Source organism: Pseudorca crassidens, chromosome 1 (genome assembly GCF_039906515.1).
Source record: "Pseudorca crassidens isolate mPseCra1 chromosome 1, mPseCra1.hap1, whole genome shotgun sequence".
NCBI classification, from domain to species: Eukaryota; Metazoa; Chordata; class Mammalia; order Artiodactyla; family Delphinidae; genus Pseudorca; species Pseudorca crassidens.
The window spans coordinates 14,312,900-14,340,007 of record NC_090296.1 but is presented as its reverse complement, the minus strand read 5'-3'; the positions used below and the strand labels follow the sequence as shown (position 1 = coordinate 14,340,007).

At 41.1% G+C, this 27,108-nt stretch overlaps 1 long non-coding RNA gene across 2 annotated transcripts in view; it reads right to left on the bottom strand.

Annotated features, from left to right (window-relative positions):
• The window catches only part of LOC137219416 (uncharacterized), a 30,000-nt gene extending 6,593 nt beyond the window's left edge, over nt 1–23,407 (bottom strand). The window contains exons 1-3 of one of the 2 annotated variants that reach the window (XR_010941120.1): nt 19,322–23,407; nt 2,630–2,856; nt 452–1,811 (exon numbers count right to left, since the gene is read on the bottom strand). This is a non-coding gene — a long non-coding RNA (uncharacterized lncRNA). Of the gene's footprint in view, nt 1–451; nt 1,812–2,629; nt 3,794–19,321 lie in introns of those variants that run through there. The other variant, XR_010941121.1, reaches the window with a different exon arrangement.
• Between the last annotated feature and the right edge of the window lie 3,701 nt (nt 23,408–27,108).

Here is a 27,108-nt window from a genome sequence, read left to right as displayed (position 1 = left end):
ACTAAACATTCCCGCCTCCTGCTTTGCCATCCACTAATTAGCTGAGCTCTGGTTTTGAGTGGGCTGGGCCATAACTGTTCTCTTTGTGCCCATGAGTTGGCTTGTCCTGTTACCTGTCCAGGGGAAGGAGCAAACGCAAAACTGTATGACTTGGGAGAAGACTGGGCCTACCTTAACTCTAGTATCATAAGAAGAGACAGGTCTGCTTTTAAGCAGATTGAGAACACTGAGTTGTTGAGAATCAAGAGGGGATGGACTATATAGACTATTGATCCGGAGACTGTGTATGGTGAGAACATTTAAGACTTACCCGCTTAGTAACCTTCAAATATACAATACAGTATTGTAAACTATATTTTATTTTTATTTTTTTTTATTTTTTAATATATAATTTAATGAGAAGCAATTTAATTTATTTCTAGTATTGTAAACTATAATCACCATGCTGCACAACAGATCCCTAGAACTCATTCATGTTATGACTAGAAGTTTCTACCCTTTGACCAATATCTCATCACCACCCAACACCCCAGTTCCTGGCAGCCACCAATCTACTCTCTATTTCCATGGCTTTGGGTTTTCTAGATTCCACATATAAGTGAGATCATATAGTATTTGTCTTTCTCTGTGGAGACTATTTTTCAGACTTTTTGACATATGGTCAATGCATAGAGACCTGTTAAGGGAATTTATTTCAAGCAATTGGTGTTATCAGTCTGCTTTATTGATATGCAAATTCATTAGAGTCTGGGATCCCCAGAGAAGGAACTGTAACCCCACAGCAAACTTCCTTTGCAGCCCTTAGAAATCAAAAAACCTTCATTCATTGTTAGGAAAGTTGAAAGTATGCTAGATAGCTGTCCTCAAAAGCCTGAAAACTGCTTAGCTGAAAATCATTAAGTAGGTTTAAGGAACTGTTGACTGTTTAGTACTACAAAACATTTAGTATTACCACAACCTTTGCAAGTCATTCTGATGGGGGCACTAAAGTCACTCAACTGCAGGACCCCAGCTCTAAAACATCAGGAGGGTAGAGTCTGCAAATTGAGAGCATATGAGTCAGAGCAAAAGTTTGGAATCAGACAGAACTGGGCTCAAATCCCACTCTACCACTTCCTACCCGTGTCTTCCTACAATCCTGTCTGCCTTGCAATGGGGGTGATGAGATAATGTATGTGAAGCACTTAGTGCTGTGCCTGGCACATAGTAAATGCTCAACAAACAGTGATCAATACATTAATTATGCTGATGAATCATGCTTCCTTTAAAAGACATACACCAATAACATTTCAAAGGGCGTACCCTTTGCTAGCCAAACCTCCTTTACGGAAGATCTAACATTCTGGGTGTTGAGGAAGATTCTAAGGTACCCATGAGACCCATACTATCACAAAAGGTCAGTGTGGTCACTTATCACAAAGTGTGGTCAGTGGGCCACTGTCCCAGAATCACCAATAGTGCCTGTTTATAAAACTGGTTTCTGGGCCCCCTAGAAGGCAGGCTGCACTGGTCAGGATTGGCCAGGCTATGCTGCAGTAAGAGACACACCCTAGAAGCTTGGCGATTTCACCTTGAAAGGTTTATTTCTCACTCACGCAAAGTCCGCTGTGGCTCTGAGCGTCCTCCAGGGCATCTCATTTTCAGCAGGGGCTCGGGGACGCAGGCTGTTTCTCTCTGGTGGCTCCACTGTGGAGATAAAGCCTCTTGCTGTTGATATGGCAGGTGAAGAAGACCACCAAAGTGACTCCTGGCACATCTACTCACAGTCTGTTGGCCAGAACCTGTCACGTGATCCCGTTTACTTCCAGGAGCTGAGAAAAATGGTGAGGAGGGTGGATATCTGAAATGTCTCTCTCTGCCTCACTCACTGAATCATTCTCTGGGGTTAGGATCTAGGAATCCACATTTTCAAACTCCCCAGATGATACAATTCAAAGTTAGCCATCACAGGGCTGTGATTATCTACTGCTGGCAATGTTCCTTTTTGGGATAAATAATTTGAAATAATGGAAATGAGAGAGTGGCTCTGTCAACATAATAATTAAACTGGGAGTCTAAGAGTCTAAAACATTAGGCTCTTTTCTAGCTGTTATGTTAAGTGTAGCTCTTAGGTACAGATGCCTCTGAAATCTATTTCTGGTCCAGACTCTCCACTGCCTTCAGACTGATATATACTCAGCCAGGGTGTCACAAATCTCAAACTGGTTGTTCATCTCTACCAAACCTGTCCCTGTGTCGTGTCCTGGGACAGTACCAACACCCACCCTCTCGGGCAGCTTCCAAGGCTTCGTGACTTGGGAGTCTTCCTTGGCTTTTCCCTTTTTTTAACCCCTCAAAGCCAGGCATCAAGACTGTGTTTCTGTCTCTTCACCGCATAGTGCGTCTGTTCCCATCTCTCTTCCTCCACTGCCGTTCCCTTAGTCCAGGGTCCCATCATCACCTGCCCTGGTCCAGCTCCTCTCTCCTCTTTCTCCCAAATTGCTGCCAGGGTGATGAACTCCCCTTCACGATAAGCATTTCCTCATTTCTTCCCAGCAAGACTCCTCTCCTCAGCCTTCTCTGAGCTTACTCTTTTCCCCTTCACTGTTCCCCAGCATACTTCTCTCACACAGCTATAATTTGAACTCACCTGTATCTGCTACACTGCAAGCACCCTGAGGACAGACAGCAAGTTTGCCTCTCTCAGGATGGGATCCTCATGGTCTGACACCACACTCAGCACATAGTAGGTATGAAGGGAGAGACCAGTGAGGGTGGGGAGCTGCATCGTGCCTGGCACCCGGTGGGTGCTATACAAAATTTGTTGAGAAGAGGATATCCAACCATCTTCCTCTGCTTAGTTATCCTGTCCTGCAGCTATGATCAAAGATGAGAAAAAGAGGTGGAGCGAGTCAGCATGTTCAGGGTGTCTGAGTAATATTGTTTTGCAAGCAGAGCAGCATTTTAATTTGCAGAAAAACAATTCTGAGTAAAACCAAGTGAATTAAAAATAAATTGCATGAGTGAACTAATTCCCAGTTCAAGGAGGGCTAACAACTGAAAGTGATATCATTTTTCTTAATTCACAATAGAATCCATAAATATTTGGGGGAGTTAAAATAGTAGTGTTAATATTTGTTATATTCCTGAACATCTACAACAGTATTTATCCACACGTAGTAAAAAGTGAGCCAGAAATATACTCAGAATGTATTTCTAGGAGCATGTTTGTGAGCCATTTACATACTATACAATGGGTCTCATGTCTTAAATCATAATACAATTTTGTTACAAAAGTTTTCTTATCTCTAGGTCTGCTCTTTCATATTTTTAAGGCAAGACTTGGCACCTCTACTCACTAAAGATTTCCAAAAAATGACCCTCAAATAGGAGACTCTACAAAAGAGGGTAATGTTCTAATATGTAGATATAAAGAGATAAAGAGAGATTAATGAATTAGAAATAGTACTTGGAAAATAATGAATTCTTTTTTTATATTTTAATTAAAAAATTTTTTTTGATGTGGACCATTTTTAAAGTCTTTATTGAATCTGTTACAATATTGCTTCTGTTTTATGTTTTGTTTTTTTGGCCATGAGGCATGTGGGATCTTATCTCCCTGAGCAGGGATTGAACCTGCACCCCCTGCCTTGGAAGGTGAAGTCTTAACTACTGGGCCACCAGGGAAGTCCCAACAAGAAATTCTTTTAAAATAATTTTTAATAATATGTGTGTGACAAAGCGAGAGAGAGGCATGGACATATATACACTACCAAACGTAAGGTAGATAGCTAGTGGGAAGCAGCCGCATAGCACAGGGATATCAGCTCGCTGCTTTGTGACTGCCTGGAGGGGTGGGATAGGGAGGGTGGGACGGAGGAAGATGCAAGAGGGAAGAGATATGGGAACATATGTATATGTATAACTGATTCACTTTGTTATAAAGCAGAAACTAACACACCATTGTAAAGCATTATACCCCAATAAAGATGTTAAAAAAATATGTAAACTATTTGGAAACTAGAGACAATCAAAAATAATAAAACAAAAATCGGTCATAATTCCTCCCAAAGCAGATAGTTACTAAATTTTTTGATTTATCTGAAATTTCATATGATGTATGGTGTAGGGGAGAAATCAAACTTTATTTTTTTCCTGAATACAAGTTAGCCAGTTATCTCAACTTATATCATTGGGTAAAGCCTTAGAAGAAGTTAATTTCCACTTAAGCAAACCAAGATTGCACCTGTGTTGGCGGCACTTCCTGAGATCCTCTGCTTTTGCCACAGTTCTAAACTTTCTTGGTTCTCTGACTGAAGGGAATATACCAGCAGCGGTGGCCATGTTGCCCACTCAGACCCCAGCCCCGACATTGTCTCCTTCTCTGGGAAGCCAGGAGGACTAGTCAAACCAGAACAGGGAGTTCCAGGGCGGCACCAGCTGAGGGAACAAGTGGAGGCAGAAAGGGTGTCACAGACATTTTCCAAAAGTCTGAATGCATATGCCCAGGATACCACCTCTTTGAATCTAACCTAAAGAAATACTTTCACACATGGACAAAAATGCAAAGGAAGCACTGACCACTGCAGCATTATCAGTTATCAGCAAAAACATCAATAGGAAGTTGGTTACATAATGATAAATCTGTATTATGGAATACTTTGCAGTGATTAAAAAGAATAAGGGGGGAGGGAGAGAAGGGAAAGAGAACGACTGCAAAAACATATTAAATGAAAAACCAAGTCATAGAATAATATGTATGATTTGATCTTGTTAATGTAAAACGAACCCTCATAAATGTGTATAATGTATATATGATATATAAAATGTAATATATACAAAATATGTATTTATACATATATAAAAATATATAAAATAAATAAACATATATATACATATATAATATATAGTATATATTTAGAGTATTTAGGTATATGTAACGAGAAAATGTTTTGAAAAGATGCAAATTCCACTAAAGAAATCACAAATGGAATTGACAGGGGGAGTGCTGGAAAAGAGAGATGGCAGAGACGCTGTTTTACATTTTGCTCTAAGTACTTCTGTATTTTTAAAAAATCTTTTACAACGAGAAATGCAGGAAATGCTTATTCAATATTTTCAAAAGACAAAAATAAACATATAAGAAAGGAAGACTTTCATGGAAACCCTAAGCCCATTTATGCCAGCATGAACCAGCATGTTCCCGACTTGCCCGACAGTGGGGTTCAGTCTTTATCAGCAGGTGCAGCTGAAAGCCAGCCCACAAATTCCTACCCATGACTCGAAGCTTAATCTGGGAAATGCAGAATGGAATACAGGAGAACAGGAAACACAGGAGTCCCAGGAACGCTTATATTAAGGACCAGTTAAACCCAGAATTTTAAAAAGTAAAAGGAGCCAGAAATGATGACTACAACAAAAAGAATCATCACCCCCATGGAGAGGGCCAGGCCGATTTTGTTCTGGGCTGGACTTGATTAGACCATGGCATGAAAAAAATGAAATAATTTTTTTTTTTACTGTCTCAGAAGAAAAATACAGAAGGTGTGTCTTGAAGTAACCGAAAATCACAAAGTTTTATTTTTTAAAGTGGAAATGATTCTCTCTTTTGCCACCTGGTGTATCTTACCAAACTGATTTACTAAAGGCTTGACCTTTGGGTCATCCTATGTTTATAGCAGGTGCCAGATTAGATTCCATTAAACTGGAATAAAAAGCACCTGCCCCAGCCTGCAGCATCAGCCCAGTCCGAGGGCCGTCTGAGAGAGCAGGGGCATGGGGAAGCCTCAGGGAGGGAAGACGGTGGGCTCCCCTACCTGTCAGGTGTCCTAAGGAGAGCACTCCAAGGGACCCTGCTCCTCAGACGCTGATTTCTATTAATGAAGGAAATACTCAGGAGAAGGGAGGGGAGCATAGACATAGTGGATTATGAGGAAAACACCACTGCCACCACCACCTTCTTTTATAGGTCTGGTCCCAGAAAATGTCACCTTATTTCCCAATTCCCACCCTACCCTTGCCCAGGGGTGAGAAGGGGTGAGAAGAGGGGAAAAATGATTTGCTTTGATACTTGAAATGTATTAAAACCTGCAGACACTGACAGTCTGCTCCTCTTCCATGCAGCAGCGTGGGGCAGTGATGAACCTAAGGAGAGAGATCCTGACAGCTGAGAACACTCACAGGTTAAGTGGTTCTGTGCAATTCCACACCCCTGCTGGTATCCCCCAAAGGACGAAATCCCAGAGTACTGTTAAGTGAGACAGTCTTTTTTATCTAAGGCCACTTTTTCTATTCTGTCCTCTCTTGCTGCGTGCTTTCAATTACCCTTCTCTTGCTCAATTATTTAATCTTTACCCCTCAACTGCAACTTTTCAGCATGCGGAAGGCCTTCCCATTTAAAGAAAAATAACCACATTCTCTTGTTATGGACTAAATTTTGTTCTCCCCAAATCCATTTGTTGAAGCCCTAAGCCCCCAATGTGATGGCATTTGGAGACAGAGCCTTTGGGAAGTGATTACATTTAGATGAGGTCATGAGGTTGGGGCCCTCATGATGGGATTACTGCCCTTATACTCAGAGGAACCAGAGAGCTTGCATGCTCTCTCTCATTCTCTCTCACTTTCACTTCCCACCATGTGAGGACACAGCAACGAGGCAACCACTGCAAGCCAGGAAGAGAGTTCTCTCCAGAAAGCAGCCATGCTGGCGCCTTGATCTTAGACTTTCAGCCTTCACAACTGTGAGAAAATAGAAGTCTGTTGTTGAAGCCACCCAGTCTATGGCACTTCGTTACAGCAGCCCGAGCTAAGACGGTCCTACACTCTGCTTCCAGGAACTACTTCTTCTACCATTTCACAGCCAAATTTCTGGAAAGTGTCAGTGTTTATAAAGCCTGTCTTCATTGCCCTTCTCCCACTCATCACACCCCTCCAGTCTGGCTTCCTCCATTTCACTAGCCCAAAGAATCTTTCTGTTAACTTACCAATCACTTCCATATTGCTACATCCAGTGGACAGTTTTTGCCTCTCTTAGGTGTATTTGACCACTCCCTCTTCCCCTGGCTTCTATGAAGCCACACTCTCCTAGTTTTCCTCTTCTGTCTCTGGCTGCTCTGCCTTAATCTCTTTTGTGGGCCTATTTTCTGCTATTGCCCTAGGCCCTCTTCTCTTCTCCCTGTAGACACTCTCTCAGCCGGGGTGCACACCTTCAATTATCACTTACATGCCAGTGATTCTAATTTTCATCTTCAGCTGGGACCTTCCCTCTAGGCCCCAGATCTACAAATGCTGATCTGACGATTCTAAGAGGAGCACCCCAGGACCAGCATGTCCAAAGTAAACTCACAAGTTTGCCCATAACATGGTTCATTCATGCATTTAGACAAATGAGTCCGAAATCTAGGAATGAATCATTCTTGACCATTCCCGCCTCCATCTTACATCCAATTTATCATTAAGGCTCACTTATTTTGCTTTCTGTGACCAATTCCCTTTATGCCCCTTCCTCTCTCACCTGCTCTATTGCAGTAGCTTCCTAAATGGTATACCTGCATCTATTCTTGCTGTCACCAACCCATGTGATTTTTTTCAAAGTGCAAATCTGATCACATCTTATTCCTGCTGAAATCTTCCAATAAAGTTTCATTGCTCTTACATTATGACCAAAGTCCCTAATGCAGGCCTAACCACGCATCTTTACTTCCGTTCCAGCTTCCTCTCACACCACACAACCCCTCACTTTCTACTCCACAGAGGCCATGTTTCCTCCCGCCAAAGGATCATGTCATGTACTGTTTCCCCTGCATAGAACACTCTTCTACTCCTCTTCTTCTTGTCCTGTTATGGGTTGAATTGTGGCCCCCCAAAAGATATGTTGAAGCTCCAACCCCTAGTACCTCAGAAGGTGATCTTATTTGAAGACAGGGTCTTTACAGAAGTAATCAAGTTAAACAAAATGAGGTCATTAGGGTGGGTCCTAATCTAATACGACTGATGTTCTTACTACAAAGGGGACATCTGGGCACAGAGACCAACACGTACAGAGGGAAGGAAATATAAAGACACAAAGGGAGAAGGCAGTCATATGCCTTGGGAGGTACATCTACAAGCCAAAGAACACCTGGGGTTGCCAGCACACACCAGAAGCTAGATAAGACAAGGAAGGAGTCTCTCCTAGAACCATCAGAGAGAGCACGGCCCTGCTGACACCTTGATTGCGGACTTCTAGCCTCCAGGACCACGAAATAATACATTTCCGATGCTTTAAGCAACCCAATTTTTGGTACTTTATTATGGCAATCCTAGGAGGCCAATACATCCTATCAATCCTTCTGTCTCATTAACTCCCATTCAGTTCAATCAGACTTTCTCAGGGAGTATGTCCTGGACCTCCTGGCTAGGGCCCCTATTAGATATACACAGCACTCTGTTCTCCCCTTCATAGCACTTACCACAGTTACAACTTGACATGTATTTATATGATTATTTGACAGAATCTCTCATTAGACTATAAAGTCCACTGCAGTAGGGACTGTGCCTTTCTTTAGTTTATTGTGCTACTCCCTGTGCCTAGCCTAGTACATCACACATACTGAAGCTCTATAAATATTTGTTGAATAAATGAATGAGAGAAAGAGATAAGAGGGGCATGCTGGAGATGGAACTAGAGGCTAAGACCTTAAAAGAAGACAGGCTGGGAGACAGTTTAACATGATAATAATTTCCAGAAGGGCCTCGAAATACCTCTGCTGTCAGCTGGTGCTATCATTCCATAGAAGAAAGGTTTGAAATGCACATATCCCTGAGAGAGATAAGACATTAACCTAAATTTGCATTAGCATATTAATAACATCCTTCCCAGAAAGTAAGCTCGAGGAGAAGGTGTGTCATGGAGAACACTAAATCAAGACTCTGAATGTCTGAAGATGGAGGCTGTGACTTGATGATGGGAACCAGGGTGAATGGTGTAAAAAAATAACCTTTCTTACGTCACAGTTTTGTTAAGGGTCAGCTTACCACTGGCCAGAAGCAAACTGCCAGATTACTACTTACCAAGCGTCGACGAGACCCCTTCCCAGAGAACTTTAACACAGCGCTCCACTGACACTTGGCAGCCAGGGAACCACTTCCTCTTCAACTAGATGATGCTGGGGGACAGTGAGAGGACGGGTATCCGGGACCCACCCAACCCACCATGCCCTTGAGTTCTGATCACAAGGTTCTTCTGCTGGAATTAAAATGGAAAAATCTTCACCATTGATCAACATCCAGATCCCACAAGGTACAGGCCACCACACACAGCCGGTTCACAAAGGACAGTCAGCTTTTCGGGGAGATCAAACTTTAGAACCCAATAATGACAGGAAATGATCCTCACATTTTATTAAAAAGGATTTGCTGAAGATCAGCAGAAATAGAAGAGAAAGTTGTTGTGTTTTTTTTTGTGGTACGCGGGCCTCTGACTGTTGTGGCCTCTCCGGTTGCGGTGGGATCTTCCCGGACCGGAGCACTGAACCCGCGTCCCCTGCGTCGGCAGGTGGATTCTCAACCACTGCGCCACCAGGGAAGCCCTGATAGTTGCTTTTATAAAACGTTTTTAGAGCTACAGGAGTTCATTCTTTTTTTTTTTTTTAATTCTCTACTGTCAACATGCCTTCAATGGCAGCAAAAAGGGAAACAGATTTTTCTTCATTGCCCCAACTCAGGATATATTTCCAGAATAATGATTAAACACCCCTCAAAATGCCTCCCATTCATACTCTCTGAAATTGTTAACGTTAGTTTATAAAGGATTAGTCTAAAGTTTACTGAAATCTTAGACTTTTAGAGTTAAAAGGGATCTTTGAGTATATCTGATCCAACCTCCCTCCAGTGAAAAAATATATTCTACAAAATTTCCAACAGTGACCTCAACTTATGCTTGAGTTTTCATGGGAACAACGATCTATTTTACTTCTTTTCTAGCCAAATTATTCCATTACTAAGCAATTCTACTTAAGCTTTTTTTTTTTTTTAACATCTTTATTGGTACTTAAGCTTTTTTTAATATATCTTATTACATGGAACTCTATAAAACCAGTTGGCTCCATTTAAATTTTACGCTGGTACCTTATTCTTCCAAAAGTAATTGCCTAAAAAATTACTTAATTGAATATTTAAGTGAAAGGCACAAAATTGGCAATGATTTTATTTTTGCACTTATGACCGCTGGAATATTCCTGTGGCAGGTGTAAAATTAAGCTAAATTTTGAAATCTAACACAAGTTTCAACATGTACATTACACAATTGCAGTCTTTCCCCAAAAACAGCTTTAAGCATTAGAGTGTTTTCAATCTTTACCTTTTTTAGTGAAACTTGAACTTCACAAAACAGTCATTTGTGAGGTATCTTTCCTACAGTGACTCATTTTTGTGAACAATTTCATTTCTATAAAATATATTGTTGGCACGTGGTATAGTCATTTAATTTTATAATGACAGTATATTTTAAGAGTAAAAGCAAATATAGATGATTTAGAAATTCTGAAACATAAATTGAGCAACTGGAAGTAAAAACCAAAAGCTTTCTCAAATATGTTTTAAATAAACCATTAGAGTCAGACTAAAAAGAAAACTTTTAACTTTGAGCAGAATTTTAAAACATTTTAAATGTTCATAAAAATCTCAAAATATATAACCAAAATAAGCAGAAAAATACAGAGGTCACAGGCTTCTGATTGGGCTCAATGTGGAAATAACAATCTACACTGTTTCCTGAAAGTCATTAATAGGACTTAGTCAAAACAAGAGAGACAATTCTAAAGAAAGGAGATCTGATAATTAAATCATGAGATGATTAGCAAAAGCATTTACCTTCCAAGAGGCAGCAGGAAGAAGGTAATCTCAGCCAACATCTCTATTCAGCAAAAAAGAGAGCCCCGAGAAACTGAAATGACTTAGCTAGATCTCCCCTACTGTTCTCTATAACTGATAGGGGCTGCTGCTGTTTGACTCAGTTGTAAGGACTCATACCGATGAAAATTAGTTATAGCAATTGCTTGTACTGTCAGCCATGTTCAAATGCTGCCTTCTATACTGTAATAATCACGTTTCAACTTGAAAGGGATGAAAACCTCCACAAATACTGAAGCATACTGAAAATAAATTGAAAACCAGTGGGAAATAGAGTGTGGTTTAAAAAGCTTCATCAGCAACTTAAACAGAAGAATTACGACTTGTGCCCCAGATAAAATTTCAGAACGGACTTCAAAAGCAATCCTTAGACTATTTTCAGTGTCTCAAAATATGTTAGTGGGAAGAGAGGCATAACAATTTTATTTGGATCTGTTTGGGACAAAAGAAAGTTTAATTAGAGACAAATTCCATAATTCACTTAGGAAGCAGAGTCCTTTTTCCTTGGTTTTTTTATTTACAATATTTTAAAGTTACAGTTTTGAAAGAGCTGAAAAATGTTTCCTACTAACTCTCCCATGTTCTCTGTGGATAAAAGTTCTGTGTTTTGGATCCTTCACACGACAGAAGATAAATGCAGGAGATGGAAGGAGTGAATTCCACAAACACTCAGCCTAGCTGCAATGTGAAACCAGCAACTCTAATAATTTATAGCTATATAAAAAGAAAAAAGGGAGACTGCTACACTTCACAACCACGAGGAGTAGCTGATCACAGCTTTCATACAATACGCATGCAAGCACTTCCCCACAATCACTTCAAAGAACCATTCTCTTGTTCCAAACAATTTCAAAAGCAAAGGAACTACCTATAGCCATTTAGAAAATGAAATGCTGTCTAGAAAATAATTATTGGGATCCATAAACAATTAAAATTGGAGGTAGGGGATACTTAGATTTACTTGGATTCTTTCTTAGGAAGTTAAATTAAGAATTATCAAAGAAAATAAATTTCAAAATAGTGTATAAACTCCTTTGGAAGTAAGCTACATATAAATAAGTAGGTGTTCTCTTGATCTGTTCAAAAATCATCTGACACTAACAGATATACTACCCTGTATTTTGGTAGTACCATTTACGATCCATAAGATGGCAGGCCTAGATTTCATAGTGATATTCTTAAAAGTGTTAAGTATACTGGTTGCCTTGAAATAAATATTGAATATTATCAGCAGTGTGTGGCTAGTAATAATATTAAGGGCATCTATCAGATTAAATTTGGAAATTATGAAGCATGGAAACTATTAACAAGCTAATGCATTCTATTAGCTCATAATGAATCACAAAATACTACAGCCAGAAGAAAACTCATGATCATCTATTTTAGTCTTGCCTTTCTCCATATAAGGAAACCAGAATCCAGATTGCCCAATGTCACAGGGCATAGGGAATAGCAGAGAGAGACCCAGAATCCTGGTTTTCTTCACCCCAGTTGGCATTAATCCTAACGTTCACTGTATTTCTTCAGCTCCTCATGGTGGCATCAAAGGCCACATAACTGCTCTGCCCTATCTCACTGCTCTCAAACCCCACTTCTGCACTTCTCCACAGACTGCCTTTTACTTGTCAAAGTGTCTCTCATGAGTTAGCACTCTGTTCTGCCTGGACCCCAAGCATGGAATTCCACAACTCTCTTCATGAATTTGTTCGTGTGTTTCTCAAACTGGGGTGTGGTGATATGGAGTGGTATTTGAAGCTACAGGAGTAGTTAAGTCCTATCTCTTAGACAGGTTTTTGGAGGTGCAACATCTTCTTAATTGAAAGAAATAAAATATGTATAAATTTTAAACATGAAATACATGAAGTTTCAAAAAAATGTGTAGCATTGGGTAGACTAGCTCAGGCCGGCAGCAATAAATCTCTTCTGTTCCCTATCCTGTCAGGGATACTCTGGTGAAAAGCTTACAGCTGTACAGTCGGCCCTCAGGTTCTGTTATCGGTGGATTCAACCAACTGTAGATTGAAAATATTCGGGAAAAAAAAATTCCAGAAAGTTCAGAAAAAGCAAAACTTGAATTTGCTGTGCACTAGCAACTAGTTACACAGCATTTACATTGTATTAGGTCCTATAAGTAATCTAAAGATGATTTTAAGTATATTGGAGGATATGCATAGGTTATATGCAAAGATCACGCCATTTTGTATAAGGGACTTGAGCATCTGCAGATTTCGGCATCCTCAGGGATCCTGGAACCAAACCCCCTCACATACCAAGGGTGACTGAACCTGGTTAAAAGGTTCCTTTCCAAAAAAAAAAAAAAAAAGGTTCCTTTCCTTCAGAGCATAGCCTGGAGCCCACCCTGTCTTCTGTGAAGTACCTAAGGTCATGTTACACTTGTGTCCTAGACAAACTATCACACTACTGCCTAAATACTGTGTAAATGGTCCTAAGATAAATTTAACTTCTATGTGACAAAACATTATATTATAAACATTATAATGGAAATCAAATATCAACTATTATACAACTATCATATGGGATACATATGTAACAGATAGAGACAACTGGTTGGCAGAATTCTTATGGGCAAACCAAACACAGTAGACGGAATTAATAAAAATAAACCAATGTACTACTTTTAGAGTTTTATACTGAGTTTTTTCCATTAAGCATTATATGCTATAGAGAAAAGTACGGAGATCCAAGAAGGTGAGCTAGAGGACTTCTGACCAATTACCTAATCTGTCTTGGTCTGCTTTCTATTTTCTCATCTGTAAAAAAGAGTGAATTGGATTAGGAAGGGGGGAAAAAGTCTAGAATTTTAAATTGCTTTTTCTCATCTTTTGCTCTACCATCTCTTTGGCATAACTTTTTAATGAATGTAACATAAAATAATCAGTGCCTAAACCTTTTTTCTATATATCCTGACAGTGATTAATTCAGTTACTTGAAATATACTTACTTCCTTAAAAATTCTCAGCATATTCATGGGTTAGAAATCTGTAAACTAGTCCATGTTGTGAAAAACACAGACGGACTGAGGAAGGATTCCAGATTACGTGACACTAGAGACATGACACTTGAATGCAATGCATGATCTGGGATTTTACTTTTCTATAAAGAACAGCAGTGGGACAATTTGCAAATTTTGAATGAAGACTGTAGATTGGACAATATTGGACAATGTTATTATGTCCTTTTCCTGATTTTGATAATTGTACTATAGTTATGTAACATGTAATAGAATGACCTTATTTCTAGAATTATACACTGAAATGTTTAGGGACAAAGGGCTATCATGCCTGCCACAAGAAAGAGGGAGCACAAGAGAACATGTATGAATGTGCCAATGTGATAAATGTTACCATTTGGGAAATAAAGGGTACATGGGGATTCTTTGTACAATTCTTGGAACTTTTCTGTAAGTCTGAAATTATGTCAAGTAAAAAATTAAAAGAGGGACTTCCCTGGTGGCACAGTGGTTAAGAATCCGCCTGCAATGCAGGGAACACGGGTTCAAGCCCTGGTCCGGGAAGATCCCACATGCCGCGGAGCAACGAAGCCCGTGCACCACAACGACTGAGCCTGTGAGCTGCAACTACTGAAGCCTGTGCGCCTAGAGCCTGTGCTCCACAAGAGAAGCCACTGCAATGAGAAGCCCTCGCACTGTAACAAAGAGTAGCCCCCGCTCGCCGCAAATAGAGAAAGCCTGCAGACAGCAACGAGGACCCAACTCAGCCAAAAATTAATTAATTAATTAATTAATTTTAAAAAATTAAAAGAAAGAAATCAGAAAGACAACTTGTTTGATGGCTGCATATAGAACTACAATGGAAACCAGATGTAGAAAGATTAATGAGAAAGGAAAATTTTTCTGGAAAGAAATCCTATTCATTTACAATACTATATTTCTCTGGAATTTGAGTTTATGATACTAGACATAACACACTATACTATGTATTGTAGAAAAGGATGCTCCTAGTAAACATTGGTGTAAGGATTCTTATTTGATAAGATAAATGTTTCTATAATGCCATTCTGTTTGTGGCTTGCTTCTTTACTTTTATGTTCTGCTTTAGTAAATCTTTACCAGTGTTATAACTTAAAATCTCTTCACAGACAACTCACAGGAAGAGTTTCACTAAGAATCCATGTAAAAACATACCCCAAGTGATTAAAGACAGTTTTGAGACTATGAAATAGAAAACATACATGACAAATAGAAAAGCAATTTAAAGTAAATTTCCCCCAAAAAATGATATTTCAAAATTTACTTTACACCATAAGAGGGAAGGAAAGGCAAAACAAACAAAACAAAAAAGTGAACTCTAATATATGCCTTCTCTGAGTGCATAGGTAAGCTGTTCTGATGTCCCCAGGATTTAGCACACAGAAGTAACCCTTACTACTTTTTTATGGTATTCAAAGAGCCTGTAATAAATTATCTTCCATATGATTATTAACAAATGTATTTTTCAATCACTTACTAAATGTATTAATTCTTTTTTTTTTTTTTTTTTTTGCGGTACGCGGGCCTCTCACTGTTGTGGCCTCTCCCGTTGCGGAGCCGAAGGCTCCGGACGCGCAGGCTTGGCGGCCATGGCTCACGGACCTAGCCACTCTGCGGCATGTGGGATCTTCCCGGACCGCGGCACGAACCCGTGTCCCCTGCATCAGCAGGCGGACTCTCAACCACTGCGCCACCAGGGAAGCCCTGTATTAATTCTTAATAAAGAATCACATAGATTTGTCTTCTGTAAATCCTTGTTTCTGATTTATCCATCTCAAAGTTAAAATACCCCTGAATTGAGAATGCAGTTTGGGCTGAGGGAGAGGCAGGAAGATGACATTGGGAAGTATACAAGTTATTTTCCACAGTATTGGTAATTTTCTAATTATTTGAATAGGTGGTGAATTCACTGGGGCTTATTTTAATATGCTTAATAATTTACATTTACTATATATATTATTTTATATGTATCAAATATCACATAATAAAGGTGTTTTAAAAGAACATATGTAGTATTTTCCCTTTTAAAAGCTACATTACAAAATAGAAGCTTTTCTTCTTTCATTTAACTCTCTTTTTTCCTCTCCAACTATTTTAATAGTTATTGATTCAGATGTTCAACATACACTTAGTTAGCAACTATTATATGCCAGACTTGGTTGTAAGTATTGAGGGTATAAGCAAACGTAAGTGTAACTAACTAAATAACTAACTAAATAAAACTATGGTCCCTGCCTGCATGTGGGTTATAGTTTAGTTGTGAGAATGTAAAGGGCAGAGCTATGTGTAATTCTTTGCAAGCTCGGTATTCCCAGAGTACCTTGCCCAGGTAAGAACCTCAATAATGTTCACTGATGATATTGATGATGCTTGCACCACCTATAGATCTTTTTTATGGGTAGAAGATTCTTTATGTTGTAATCAGATCATTTTACCATTTAAAATAGACTTCATCCAGCAACAAAGAAATCTGTCATACTGGATTCCTAAAGGCCACTTGGAATTACATCCTTTTGGGAAATCTCAGCAACCTTGTCTTCCTGAAATAATCATTGCAACAAGTTTCCAGGTAGAGGTAAAGAGTTGTAGACACTTGTAAATTTTGTTTGGTATCCAGTTATACCATCATTAATTATTCACACAGAGAAGAACTCTCAAATGACAGCTTGTGTTCCCTCTCTGCACCTTTTAAACATACAAGTTTTACACAAATTCATAAATCTCAGGTTCCAGATGACAGGGTTTCTCTTTATCAGTCTTTCTGCAATAAAATTTAGCAAACCTGATGTTAATTAGGAAGAGCAGCACAAGGGAAGTAATACCAAAAAACCCACTGGTAAACTGTTCTGAAAATAACTCAGGCAATCACCACTCATTCTCTTCAATGAAAATACTTTTTCAAGATAATAAACAAACTTTGATCAAAACATCAATTGTACTAAATCTCACAGGAAAATGTTCTGTGAAAAATCTTATTTACGTACTCCAGGTATGTAATTGTATATATTTAATTGTATATATTTCTTTAATTGTATATATTTCAGGTTGTACAGACTTTAAAACAAATGAGAGACCAGAACTTAAAAACTTCAAAGACTAGATTTACCAATATGGCATATTATAATTTGAAAAATGCTTGCATAAGTGACGAATTACAACTCTTATCTTAATGAAAAAAACAATGCTATAATGTATTTTGCCTCCCAAATTCCAGTAGCAAAAAGATGGCCCTTTTTTGCTTTAAAGTCTTATGATTAAAAACAACAATCAGTTCGAGTATTGAAATAGTTCCCTTAGTGCTACGTATACAGTTGATCAACTAAACTACGTATGAATGCCTACGTATGTAGTTATCTACATAGATAGATCATATGTGATCATACAGTGGTGAGGCCTAAACACATACCACTGAAGAGGATTTTTAGATTTTAAATGTCTTGGTTTTGATTGAGTCTGAAAGTCTAGACTCTATGATAAGAGTTGCAGAATTATTTTGTGTATGTTTTTCTGGGAGGTTTCTATGGCTTTTATTAGACACCCAAAGGTGCTGATGACCCCCAAACCACTAATAACCATGACCCCAGGACAGGGTAATAAGCACTCACATTCAAGGGTATCTGACATACAGAATGAATTTAATAAACATTGTTGAATGAATCTTGAATGAATATCCTTTTTCTAGAGTATCATTAAACTTTTCAGTGCTGTCATCAGAGGTAAGTGTTGACTAGAAAAATCAGAAAAAAAGGGGAGAAAAATGACAAATCAAGACTGAGTGATTACTATATGCAGGACAACGGTGCAGGTGGTGGGAATTTTTTTTTAAGGTAATTTCTGTTTTTAAGGAACTTATGATCTAATTAGAATGATAAAAACACACAAAATGATGTAAGAACATTAGCAAAAGGGAAAAAGGTAGTCAGTGTATTATAAAATGTATACTAGAACTACTGATGATGAAAAGCCTTTCCTAGGTTTGAAGGATCTTTGACATATATAGCGTTTAATTTTGCCATCTATAATCAGGAAAAGACCAGAAGTATAAAGGGTAGCGAGAGGTGGAATAGAAGGGGTTGGAATAAATACTCTTTTTACGGTCTTTGGTGATTGGGAAGACGGTACCAAGGGAAACACAAAATAATCCAGTGGTTCTTGAAGGGCAATTGTTCTTGACGCTCTTCCTCCTTATTGCTAGTGTATTTTTTGGAGGGGCACGGTGGGGGGCCATGGGGATGCTGACTTGACCAGAGCATAGGAAAATCACTCCTCCAGTGCTCTGAAACCATTAAATATCTTTAAGCAGGTACTACCCAAGGTCTTTCACCCGAAGGCAAATGCACTGAAAAATTCTAGTTCACATTCAGAAACATGCCCAATCAACAGGAATATTTGGAAGCATAACTTGGTACACCTCCAGGCCACTGCTGTTGGCACTTTTCCTCTATGAGGTTTCTGAGGAGTCAGAGTAGAAGGCCAAGCCCAACTAGCATCTATATCCTTTCCCCATTTTGATATCATGAGCTTTCGTAAAGTGAGGCAGAACTGTAGCAACGTATTTTGCTTACTGGTCTTATTTCCTTCATATAGAAAAATATGTAGGAGATACATGACGAAACCAACGTTGGAGAAGACAGTCCAGGAGTTCAGCCCAACCACAGTGGTATTTGTTGCTTTTTCATTCTTCACTTCAAACTTAAAGTACATAAAATACTATAATTTAAGAAGTATCGGGGACTTCCCTGGTGGTCCAGTGGTGAAGAATCCACCTTCCAGTTCAGGGGACGCGGGTTCGATCCCTGGTCGGGGAACTAAGATCCCACATGCTGCAGGGCAACTAAGCCCGCACACCACAACTACTGAGCTCGCACACCTCAACAAGAGAGCCCGCGTGCCGCAAAGTACAGAGCCCACGTGCCCTGGAGCCTGCACGCCACAACTAGAGAGAGAAAACCCACACCGCAACAAAAGATCCCGCATGCCACAGCTAAGACCTGATGCAGCCAAAACATAATAAAGACAATTAAAAATATATATATCATTTCTTGGATCTTCTCCTCTAATTCCACTGCTAACACTTTCAGATTAAGGGTAATTCATGGACCAACTACTGCATACAGTAAATGGGTTCAACTTCCAACTCTGTCACCATGGGTGAAGTTGGATAAGTTATTCTTATAACTTAGTTATTATAACTAACCTCTTGTAACTTAGAGGTTAGTTATTCCTCTCTAACCTAAATTTCCTTATTTGTGAAAAGGAGTGAATAATAAGGTTTTCGTGAGCTATAAATGAGATATTGCAAGGAAGGATATTGCACGGCATTTTGTAAGGGCTCAATAAATATATGCCATTATTCTTATCGCTTTCATTAGTCTCCCTGTGTACAGTATCACTGTAAAATTCACCTCCCACTTTGCTGCCACATAATTATTCTGAACTCACCTCTGATTCTGTCCGTCTCTTGTCAAAACTCTTCAATGGATTCCATGCAACGGCATCATCTTATCTTCTGGCCGGGAATGTGTGGCCATTCTCTATCTAGCCTTAACCAACCTGCCACCAGCCTGTCTCCCAAGAGGCCCCTTAATAACAGATGAAACTTCTTCCCCTTCCCTAACATACCCTTCATACCCTTCATACAGCTTGGTAGCTTTGTTCCTGGTATTCCCTCTGTGTTGAATGCCTTCCCCATGTACATCCATATAAGTCGCTGATCCTCCAAGCTAGCTTGGATGCCACCTTCTCCACAAAGCTTTCTCTCATCCCTCTAGCAAAGTGCGTTCTCCCTCTGGATGCCTGAAATACTTGTTTTCTTTTACCTTGAAAAAAATGTTATTTAGGTTCACATTACCTCCCAACCCAAAATACAAGTCCTTTAAAAACCAAGGTTTGAATCAGTTTTATTTTATATCCGCATGGCCCCTAGTACAGGGCCACACTCACAACAGATACTTGAAAAACATTTATGGAATGAGTAATCAAATACTCATAATAAAGTAGACAGTAAGAACAGAAGAGGGTAAAATAAAGCACTGAGGGAGTCCAGCGGAGGAAGAGGTTATCTTAGCTAACTTTGCATTTGAAGTCTTTAAGGATGTTAGAACTCTGCTAGGCAGAGATGATGGAAATCAGAAATCGAGGCCCAGAGAGCAACGTGAATGTAAGATGGAGGGGAAAAAGCACAAAGATTAAAGAACAGTTTGTACGGCCAAAATTTAGGAGTTGCAAAGGGTAGTAGATTATTAGGACTGAAAGATCAGATTATGGAGGGCCCTGAAGGAATTCCTGAGGAAACTGCACTTAAGGCTAGAGGCCATAGGAAGCCATGGGAGGTTGAGGAGGGAAATTATATAGTTATATATGTGCTTTAGAAAAACTACTCCATCAGCTGGGCGTAAGATAGAACTAGGGGTGGGAGAACAATTTTTGCAATAGTTAGGAAAACAGCCACAGTGTCTTGAACTATGGTGGTGACATATAATGGCAAGAATGTAAAGGTGGGACTTCCCTGCTGGTGCAGTGGTTAAGAATCCGCCTGCCATTTCAGGGGACACAGGTTCGAGCCCTGGTCCAGGAAGATCCCACGTGCCGTGGAGCAACTAAACCCATGTGCCACAACTACTGAGCCTGCGCTATAGAGCCCACACACCACAGCTACTGAAGCCCGCGTGCCTAGAGCCCGTGCTCTGCAGCAAAGAGAAGCCACTGCAATGAGAAGCCCACACACCGCGACGAAGAGTAGCCCCCGCTCGCTGCAACTAGAGAAAGCCTGCACGCAGCAACAAAGACCCAACAAAACCAAAAATAAATAAATTTATTTATTAAAAAAAAAAAGAATGTAAAGGTAAAAGAGAATAAAAGAGGACAGGGTGGAAAGAGAACTACAATGGAGCAATGGAGAAGGAGTGGGGTTCTGAACCTGGCCTACATGGAGACAATTCAGGTCCATAAACTTGGATGGAAAAGTAGAACATCTCTTTTCACTAACCTCTAAGTGAAATGTAGCATGCCTTCAATTATGAATACAGCAATGAACCATAGCAGCATTAGGCTTCATCAGATTGACAAAGGGGTCCATGGCATAAAAAAGAATTTCTGTGCTCCAAAGTGACGAAATCTTTAGGAGAGCCTTTACCAGAGATAAAGATTAGAACTGAATAAGAAAATTCCGAAACAGAAAGATTGAAAAGAAAGAAAACAGAGGAAGAGAGGAAGGAAGGCACGCAGGCAGGCCCTGTGTGGGGACTGAGAGAAGGAAGGACAATAAAGATGGATAAAATTATGTTTGAATTTGGACATGCTGAGTTTCAGGCGTCAGCCCACACTTACCTTACACAAGGACATCCCTTTTCTTGAGCCCAGTAGCCTCCAGCTGCAGGGAAACCTAATCGCCTCTATATAGTAGGAATCTTCATTTCCTATTCTGTTCATCCTCCCATCTTGTGGGAATGAAAACAGTCCAAGGGTGACCAAATGTCCTGGTTTGCCTGGGACAGAGGCGCCTTCTAGGACATGGGCCTTTGATGCTAAAACCAGGAAAGACCAAGGCAAACTGATGTGCTAGTCACCCTAAGGGCCCTCAAATCTGGCCTGCATGCAAATAAGGCTACAATAATACTATGCCTTCAATTAAGAAAAAAACTATGCTATTTAAGGTTTATTTTAGATCTGAGTTTGTCAATCTGTTCACCCCACAAAGCAGAAAATACTGAAGGAAAATCTTCCTCTCACAGTGTCAGACAGTTATTGGCACTCAATAAATGCTTTAGTAACTGAATATCATTATGTCAATAGTTCTACAATTTACATAGTGCTGGCACATTCCCATCTCATGCAATCGTCACAAGGACTGGGAAACAGACTTGATTCTCTTCATACTACAGAAGAAACCAAGACTCTGGAAGATGTAGTCCTTTGCTCTACCTCACACAGCAAGCCAAGTGGCGGACTCCCAGCACTGCAGCTGACAAAGAACACTGAATTACTGCGTGTTCCACAAAGGCACGAGTGGTTGTTGCTATATGGCGATTATGCAAAGCTGCAACTGTCTTTCTTTTGCAATGTCCATGAACTCAGTGGTCTGGTATTATATTGATACACAGTAAAATGGAGTGTAAGTTTTAGGCAGAAAGCACCCTAAGGTAAAGTGATGGTTTGCCTATGGGAAAAGGCATAAAAAGCCAATGATTAAATGTTCGAACTCGGTATGATGAGGTAAGAGAAGCAGTAACTTACACATCAAATTGTATGGCCAATGGTTCCAAAACTATGCTCCCGTATGCAGCCTCTAATTACAAAACCCATACAAGGCAGTGACTGCGCCTGTATTAGTCAATATAGGAATCAATACAAGACCCTCGTGTGCCTGTAATGATCAGTCCAGGAACCTTGGACCGGGATGGGAATGGTGAAAGCCAGGATACATAAACTTGGATAGTTAATACTAAGGCTTCATTCAAGGGAGAGGCCTGGCCTTGCTGGGTTTATTGGCCCCCGTAACTCACCAACTACCTCTCCCTGTAGCCATGGCAACACCCACACCAAGGCAGCTCCAGAATTCACCTTTGGATACCCACACTGCACCGAATTTGCACCTACGCAGCTCAAATAAAACCAACAGAGACATCCCTCCCGCTAAACCAAGACAACCATGGCCTTTTCCCGTTTCTCCAGCTCTAATTCACCCAGGGAACATAGTCTTTCTTTTCACCCATATCCACTGAAGAGAGTCCTGGACAACGACCACTTCTGCTGCAGTAAAAGATAAGAAGAGGGTTTTTCTCTTTTTTGCGGGTGTGGATATCAGAGACGAATGAAAGCCGGATGCGCGCGCGCGCGCGAGCGCACACACACACACACACACACACACACACACACACACAGAATAGTTGCCTAAAAAGGCAACTAAACTGATAAGATCAAAATAATTTTCAGCCAACATCTCGTAGCATGTCTGTCAGGCAAGCTCCGTTTTGCTCCTGCAGGCCACTGTCCCTGCAGCCGGTAAATAGTTTCCAAGACGGCTACTGGACTTACAGCTCTAAAACACAAAAAACGCATTCCCTGCAGGCGCACAGCATGAGCAAGAACCATGACGTATTCGGGAGAGCTTTCCAGAACTGCTTTCCAGCCCGAGCAAGATGCCCAGGAAGCAAATCTCCCTTTTGCTTCTAGAAATGGAGAGCAATCAAATCACACTCCCCGCGCTCGCCGAGAGAACGCAGACCCAGCGGTTTTCGGGAAGCGGCGGCTAAACGTCCTGTCAGACCCCCTCCTTCCTGGATGGCCACTCGGCCCTGAGCCGGGAGCCCGCGAATTCTACCCCCTCCACCTCCCTGGCACCTGAGCAAAACCGAAACAACCCACCGCAATGGAAAAAAGGAAAAGAACCCCCCTCCACAAAACTTCTGTCGCAAAGCGTTTTTCTACTGGCCCAAGAGCGCCCTGAAAAACCCCTTTGCGTCTGGGACGTCCCGGCTGCCACTAGTAAAGATGGCGGCCATAGGCGGAGCCGCTCCCTCCCGAAGGCGGCCGGCTGCCCCTCCAGCCATGGGCATTCACGCCCACTGCGGCTTGACGCATTGCAGGTGCGGCGCGGCCAATCAGGCGCCTCGACTCTTTCCGGCCAACTACTGCAGGGTAGCGCTGGCCAATCAGAGCATCCTTGTCAAACTGAACGAGGAAAGCAGCCTCGGCAGCGCCAACTAAACAACCTGCCCCAGAGCAGCGCGTTTTGGGGCGTGGAAAGCAAGAGCTGCTGTGTGCTCCTCCGCCGGGAGATATAGTGCCCTCGGCCCGCGCCCCGCCCCGCCTGCCCGCGCGCGCTTGAAAAGCTTAGGCTTGAGGCTCGCGTATTCTTTTCCCCTCGCAGGGACGGGAAGCAAGGAGTTGTTCTAAGAACAATGCTGAGTTCCTTTGCCGTAGCACGTGGCACTCCGGGGGGCGATCTCAAACCACTCTCGCCCTGCCTCCTGGCTTGTTGAGGCCGCGCTCGTTACGGTTCATCCGGCACGTTGTGAGAAACAGTTGCCACTGGTGAAATAAGAAAAACCTCCCCTTATCTCCAAAACCTGACTCGATCCGCCTCCGAGACGACCCTTCCTGTTTACGAGCGGAGGCCCAGCCGCCCGACAAGCATCCTTGTGGGCACTTTTGTTTCAGAAGGGCCCTTTTCCATTTCCCTCCTGTGGTCCCGCGGGCTCGGGTTTTCCGCCGCGGCCGAGCAGGAGAGGCCTGAGGGGGACGTGCCAGGAGCCGGCCTGGGGGCTACGGGACAGACGAGGGTAACTTAACAGGCAGTGAGCTGAGAGCCAATGGTTAGCTCCTGGGTAGACCGACGGGGAGCTTCTTGTGTCCTGAGGAAAGACTCTCCTAGATGGAGGAGAAGACTTAGTGAAATAACCTGTCAAACGTGCCAGATCTGGTACCATAGTGTGCCTAGTGTGTAGTCTGTCTGGGTTTCTCTAATCCCTCACTGTACAGCCAAACAGTCTGAGATCCAGGAGGGTCAATGGACCCTCCTGCAGTCACACAGCAACTGAGGAGCAGAGCACAGAACAGAATCTAGGTTGTCTGTCTCCCAAGCCCGTGTTTTTCTGCTATAGTAACACCTCATCTTCTGGAGCTGATGCTGTAGTGAGAGATGGCTCAAGCATTTGGGGAGCTTTATTGTATAATTGAAGGAAGGTATAGGAATTAAGGGAACTAAGTTGTCTCTGAACATAATTTTCCATTAGTGTCCTACAGAGAAAGTTAGCAGAGAAGAAATGTTACTTGGTTATTCTCACTCCTGTAAGAACCTAGCTAAGAAAATGAAATCCTCTGGGTTTCTTAGAACTGCCATTTCATTTAAATGTGATTTTATCCTCTCTGATTTTGACACAATATGACTTGAATGATCTAATGATTTTTGTGATTGAACTACTGTATATTCCTGTTTCCAAGATTATGCTATTAATGGTCTTTCCTGAGGTTTTACAACTTGTGTGTCTGCTCTGTACCCGTGTAAAAGTTGTTCTCTGATCTAAGGCTATAGTTGCCAGCTGCTGTTTATTGCTGCTTCTTAGACTTTTACTCAAAGCCTTGATCAAAAAGGAGAAAAGCTGTGGTTTTCTTTTTTTTTTTTGAAGATGTTGGGGGTAGGAGTTTATTAATTTATTTTTGCTGTGTTGGGTCTTCGTTTCTGTGCGAGGGCTTTCTCTAGTTGTGGCAAGCGGGGGCCACTCACTACTGTGGCCTCTCTTGTTGCAGAGCACAGGCTCCAGACACGCAGGCTCACTAGTTGTGGCTCACGGGCCTAGTTGCTCCACGGCATGTGGGATCCTCCCAGACCAGGGCTCGAACCCGTGTCCCCTGCATTAGCAGGCAGATTCTCAACCACTGCGCCACCAGGGAAGCCCTGTGGTTTTCTTTCTGTAGGCGGCTAGTAGTCATCTCTAAAGGTGTTTACCAAATGAGCAAATATCTGAACTTCCAAATGAGCAACTCATTATAAAAATACCTACTCAAAGAAACAGTACATCATATTTCTTTTGCAATGTGTATGGTATAGGAAATATGTACCATGACTTCTTGGTGTCAAGTCAGATCATAATGTGAGATAAGAGCTCTGGCTGTGCCACTAACAAATTGGAAATTCTTGGCTAAGCCCCTCTGTTCCCTGGACCTCAGTTTTCTATTCTGTCGAATGAGAGGATTGAATTAGATGATTTCCAGATTTCCTTTCAGCTCTAATATTTGATTCTGCTGCAAAGAAGTTAGACCATAACATAGCTGTGTCGTTATATTTAGGCTTACCTGCTTCTGCATGTAGTGCTTTAAGCTTTTTTTTTTTTTTGCGGTATGCAGGCCTCTCACTGTTGTGGCCTCTCCCGTTGCGGAGCACAGGCTCTGGACGCGCAGGCTCAGCGGCCATGGCTCACCGGACCAGCCGCTCTGCGGCACGTGGGATCTTCCCGGACCGGGGCACGAACCCGCGTGCCCTGCATCGGCAGGCGGACTCTCAACCACTGCGCCACCAGGGAAGCCCTGCTTTAAGCTTTTAAAGTCACTCTTACATTTATTTTCATGCTGGAGGGAGAGTCCCCATTTACCAAGAAGTTAGGTTTACTGTAAAGTGTATCCCAGGTTTATCTTAATGTGAATCAGTGTGCCACAAAATATTCCTCTGAGTTTACTTCAGTCCTAGTACATACCAAACCTGCTACTTTTGGTGGTCAGAAAAGTAGTTCACTAAATTGTGAGCTCCTCAAGGACGGGGCCTATCAAATTTATCTTCATATTCACAGTGTTTAGTGAATTTCATTTCCATGAGCTCAATAAAAGTTTATTGAAGGAATGAATGAACAGTAATTAGGACAGAGGTAGAAAGAAGAACCTGGATGTGAAGGGGTCTTTTGAGTTTCAAGAAAATCAATCAACCAATACTTACGGAGAGTCTACAGTGTAGAAGGTATAGTTTCTTTTTTCAACACCACAATTTTTTTTTCCATTTGAATTGTCTTCACTTTTTATTTTTAAATTAAGGAAATATCGTCATTATGGGACATTAATCTTTTGAAATAGCAGGGCTTATCTCCAAGCTTTCCTTTATATGTATTCTATCATGTTCTTTGAAGAATATAAATATTTAGAAGAAAATGTTTTTTTAAAAAATTTGACACTCAAAATTGCTCACTTTCCCCTTTTATTGTTGCTTTTCTGGTCTTTTTAAAGAGATCATGTCCTCTTCCCAGCTTTTGATCATTTTTGGCTCTTTTTGGAAATAAATGTCCAGGATTGATCTGTCAGTGGGAGATCTAGGCATGGCCTAGTCTGTTCTAAGTATTTTAACTGAGTATCATTCAACAAAGTAGGAACTCTATAATGATCTGAATTTTTACCATTTTTACCATTTATAAAAAGATGTAACTCTTGAGTCAAGTCCCCTATGACCTTAGCTCTATTTACATTCACATCTCCAGGGGTCTCCTAGTTACTAGGGAATTCTGCACAAGTTCCTCACAAATTTCACAAGCAAAATATTTAGAATCATAAAATTCTAAATCAGGGAGGCACCAGAGAAAGTCCATCTGGGTCCCCTTTCCCATTTTTCAGTTAAGAAAACTAAGTTCCAAGAAGTACAGGTTCAGGACAGAGCCACCTTTAGGGTCTTACTAGACTGATCTTTCCTTTGACCTTTGAAAACATTTTAATGAAAGATTAGTCATATTAAGGGGATCAGAGGAATG